At 34.2% G+C, this 5,362-nt stretch overlaps 1 pseudogene; it reads right to left on the reverse strand.

The window, feature by feature from the left end:
- Nucleotides 1–2,326: 2,326 nt before the first annotated feature.
- LOC133176856 (ATP-dependent DNA helicase RecQ-like) lies at nucleotides 2,327–3,201 on the reverse strand (annotated as a pseudogene).
- Between the last annotated feature and the right edge of the window lie 2,161 nt (nucleotides 3,202–5,362).

Raw genomic sequence — 5,362 nt, forward strand, 5'->3', positions numbered from 1 at the left:
ATCCATCCTTTAATAAAGGAAAACATGAAAAATAAACACACGCAGGACAAGAAGATGATTTTCAATGAAATTATGGATAGCATCTTGGACAGAGCAATGATTTTGCCCAATTTTATGGTATAAAAGAATTTATTTTACCTGGTTTAGTACATTTATTGATGTTAATTTCTTTCGACTGATGTATGTAAACTCTAAGGGCATATTTTATACAACCTTCCTAAGTCAAGAGTTTCTGATTCATTCCGATTCACATTAACCTTTGACGGAAATAACAGAGGTCAATAGAGTTCAAAACGTATTCAGTAAAACAGGCTTATAATGAATTGATGTTCATTCCCCATGAGTCTAAACATATTATGAAGCTAACAGATATAACGAAGCAAAATCACCCGTCCCTGGCATTTTGTTGTCAGTTCTCTTCTTTCGAGGGTTTATGTGGAGTGGTGTGGATCAGAAACCCTAGACTCGAGAAGATGATTTCATACCCCTGCCAAAAAGGTTGGAGGGGAGGGTATTTTCAGGAATCGTGTCTGCCTATCAGTGGAGTATGTCAAAAGCTTGAGTTTTTCTGATCAAAATTTGTTGTTGATGTCTCATATTCTTCACTAGACAAAATTCAACCAAACTTGGCAAAAAGCATCCTTGGGCCAGAAAGATGAAACTTATTCGGAAGTTCTAAAATTTTAATAGCTAACTTTGCACCCTTAAATCTTGTTATTAGTCCATTATTGAACACTATATGTTTCTAGCTTGTGTACATCCATATTCAAGCATATAGAAGGCTCAATTGAAGATGTTTTATTATTTTGGTTTCATGAATGTTCCTCTGTTAAGCAAATTATGTCAGTGTTTTCCACAGGCCATTTTTACATTGGGTGTCAATGGAGGCCTACTCAGTGTGTAGAAAAAATGCGCAACACAGCACATTAAAAAAAAGCCCAGTGGCATTAAAGGGGGGAGAGGGGGAACTAGTAGCAACAATTTTTTTTTTATGAATGCATCTATTTTATTAAAAAAAAAAGGGTTTGTTCTTTTATTAAAAGTTAAATTGACAATTTATTCCAAATATATTTATTATTTAAATTAAGGGGGGGGGGGGCACCGCAAAGCTGAAAATCCCCTCACAAAGAGTATATAAATGTGCCATGCCCCCTTTCAAGGGGAAATAATTAAGAATTTATGAAAATTTGGTTGCATCTTCCTTTCCTTCCAATCCCCCAACCCCCAATTCAATACTGAACTGATTTCTGCTTCTTCTTAGCCAATGTGCTCAGGTGAGCGATGTGGTCCAAGGGCCTCTTGTTAATATTCCTGTGAGCTGAGGTTGACCAAAGATATATTTCTAGTTTAATTTGCTGTTACTTTTGGATTTGAATTTAAGGTAATTTTTAACAATTTACAGGGGGAAGAGAATGCAGACTTAATTTTGTGTGTTGGATCAAATGAAACAAAGATAGCAGCAACTAATATTGATGGAAGAATTTCATTGAACCTTATTTATGCAGATAAACAGTATAGGATGAACTTATCATATGATGAAATCAAATCTTCTACCACTGGAATTTTTGTCAACATAGACACAGAAAATGGTATCATTCCAGTAAACATTCGTCTGAATTCTACTGATGAACGCATAATTATGTCAAATGTTTTATGCAATGGTACTTTGTGCTCATTAATTCCAATGATGCAATCAAAGAAGGAGACTAGAACAAATGTTATTTTGAAACTTCCAATACCATTTTTCTACAGTCATTCTGCTCTCTCAAAGTACATGGTTGAGTGCATCGACTACATTCTGAAAACCGAAGTGATGTTGTCACATCAGCTTTCCCTACGTGTGCGAGCAGGATCTTTTGTTAATACAAAAGGAGGAAAAGGCAACAACAAAGCTAGATATCTTAAAAGAAAACCAGGTCAAAATGTTGAAAAATTAATATGTGGACTTGGCTCGAACAAAACTAATAATGCCATAGTCATCATATCAAAGGCTGCACCAGTGATTGAGTCAATTGTAGAAAACTTTGACTCTGTTATTAAACTCAAGGAAATCAACACCACACACAAAAAATTGAAATGATGGGAGACGTCAGCATCATCATAAAGTTTTTAAAGGAAAATCAAATATGGACTGAAATACTAGGACGAACTCTCAGTGATTACCGTAACATTTCACAGTCCCCATTTACATTCTCTCGACACATATTCAGAATGGATTTAATGAATGTTGTTCACAGGCTTAGACGAGGTCTAGTAGAATTAAACATTATGTCAGATGATTCGGACGAGGAATCAGACTGAGTGTTTCCGATTTTAATATTCAAAATTAGTTACCTGTAGCTACCACTTTGCAATTAGAGCAACACATTTCTGATGGAACTTGGTGTTGACCGCCAAATCCAAAATATTTCAGTACAAATGATCTTAGACAAGTTTTGGTCTTGACATATTCAATCATTATGGGATATAATCCTCTACGATTACTTGCAATGTCATTATTGTTATAGTACGTTATTGCTTTTGCATTTTGTCCACTTCGACTAGCCCTACCAACCTCTTGAACATATTTCTCAATGCTTGTTGGTGGTCGCATGTGAATTACCCTAGAAACTGAAGGTGAGTTTAGCCCCATCCAAAGTGATACACTTGCAAATACTAATCTAAGTTTCGGATTTTTGATGGAAAGTTCAGCCACAATGTGTAATTTCATTTTTTCAGAATAATCTTTATGATATTGCCCAAAAATTCTGTTTTCTGGTATTTTTTTTCACCTTCAGGACTGTATGCTTGGTCACCCAGTATGTCTTGGCAGAACATGTAACTGTAACCTATGGCCTCTAAGTTGTCACAATATACAATTGTGACGGGGTTATCAAGCTTGAGTTCTTTCAGCTCCTCACAAATACCTAACAAGATTTCATCATATTTCTCATGCTTTTTGATGTTGGGAAGCCGTGTCCGAACTTCATAGAATATGTTTATTCTGTCTGTATTTTCAATGACAACAGCAGGATTGTGAAACTCTAAAGTGTTGCACAGTTGCTGAATATCTTGTATTGTTGAAGTTGCTGTCAATGCTAAGTGAGGCACATGACTAAAGATGCTTGTAAGTTGTCCTAACTTCGAAAACGCTTTCCGAACTTCTTTACCCCTACAAAATTTAAAATTGTATGCTGCTGTTGTTAAATTGCTAGGACCCATTGTATTGATATTTACTAGGCCTTTCCAAGTTCTTCCTATGTTTAGCGTCTGCGTGCACTTTGGTTTTTGACACAACATAGCAGAAAAAACAAACAAAATCAGAAGCCCTAAAATTGATTATTCTAGTCAAAATCTCTTAAATTCTTTTAATTATATCAATTTCTGAAAATATTTTTCTACAATATTATGTTTATTTTAAGAATTTAATACAATGATTTTGCTAAAGAATTTATCTTTCTTCGAGAAAATCATTAACAAAATCAAATGCTTTGAATGATGTCATTTTTAAGACTATAAAGTCTGTGTTTTATTTTTTAGCTTTTGTGTTTTTTTGCGAATACTGAGGTAGGTACATATGTAGGTTTTTAAAGATGGATGGACGCTAAACAGAGAAAAAACTTGGAATGGCCTTCCTTTGAACATTAACATGACAGCAGTGATGTGCAATGTGTATATGTAATTTTACCTATGTACATTTACATGTATATGTCTGATTATATTTAATTGAATATGTGTGGCTTTTGACATATATGATTGAGCTGTTTTGTACTGAGAACATATTCAGAATAAATTTGTTAATGATTTTGACATTGACTAATTGATATATTTGCAAAATAATAGATTATCACTCTGAAATCATGTGCACTTCATCAATTGCTGTGCAGCATACATTATCCTGATAAAGTTTACTTCTCAGTATCTTTCCAATTATTTTATTGTCTGTTAGTGTCTTGGGGTGTGCATATATCAAATGGTAGCCCCCATTCTGGAAGTCACTCATAGAAACACTTGAGTATGCAAAGGTTTCTTGACTTGCTCCATCAGCATCCTCATCTCTGAAGGAGAATTTACAGTCAATTTGTGGAAAAGAACAAACAAGGAGCAGGAATTTGTATGATATATTGAAAATACTGCTGTTGTCATTGAAAATACTTTCAGTTCATCTGAACTGAAAGCTCAGGTGAGCTTTTCTGATCACATTTTGTATTTCTACCTATTCGCCCGTTCAGCTGTAAACTGTTCACATTGTCGAGTTCTCCAGAAGTACTTGACCAATTTCAACTAAACTTGTCTCGGAGCATCCTTGGGTGAAGGGGATATCAGTTTTTTTTTTTAAGGGTAATGCCCTTGTTCAAGAGGAGATAATTAAGAATAAGTGAAATTTGGTGACATCTTAAAAACCACAATGTTACAACTTGTATTAAAGCTTCATTAAATAGTGTAGATTCAATGGGACAGTCAGGCAAAAAAAAATTGTGAAACTTGGTAGCTTATTAACTCCAACTCCAAGATCGGGCTAAGTTTACAAGTTTATTAATAAGTAAATTTACTCAAGTATGACTATCTTTTATTTACTCATTGACATCTTGCAGAAAATAGGACTATCTTTTCAATACAGAGGTCAGACCTCCCAGTTGGTCATATATAAATAAATAAACTGAAAGTGGACCTACTTAACTCCTGATCTAGCGTTACTTTAAAGAATATTAAAAGTAAGATTAAAAAATATTATATATATTACATACCCCCTTGTTACACAGAGGAGTATTAAGGATATGAGGTATAAAAAGGGTAGGAGTATATGAAAGTCTATAAATAGAGCCTAGTGACAAGAGAGCTGGGACCAAACTTCCAAAAATATTTGTTTGCAGTTCCTGATCTATAATATTTGACTAGTTTGCTGGGTGTTTTTTTTTTTTTTTTTTTTTTTGTTAGATAACAAAAATAGACTGAACATAATTTATAATCTTCATTTGTTATAAGCCATTGATTTAAAGAACAGAAAATGAAAAGTTTCAATATCTGAATGCTTGAAACTTAAAACAAATGTAATACTACTAAAAAGCTTGAAAAAAGTTTGGGTCTGTTGCATTTTCAGGGGGTCAGTAAGCAACTGCAAACAAACAAATTCTTATTTTAGACCTGAGTAGACTAATAAGACTGTCAAAGGAGAGGTGTTATATATTTTAATTACCTCGTGGAATTGAAAGTGAAGTAACGGCCACTTGTTCCTTCTATGTTAAGAAACATGGCCTTAACTCCCCTCAAACACAACTGCCTAACCTGGTCTTGCATGATGGAATTTAACGGTGAAACGATGAAAACAATCATAGGCCGAGCTTGCCGAATTTTCTCTGCAATAGATACGGCAATAACTGAA

Source organism: Saccostrea echinata, unplaced genomic scaffold, assembly GCF_033153115.1.
Source record: "Saccostrea echinata isolate AGI-Se365-2 ecotype Australia unplaced genomic scaffold, CSIRO_AGI_Sech_v1 ptg000083l, whole genome shotgun sequence".
Classification (NCBI taxonomy): Eukaryota; Metazoa; Mollusca; class Bivalvia; order Ostreida; family Ostreidae; genus Saccostrea; species Saccostrea echinata.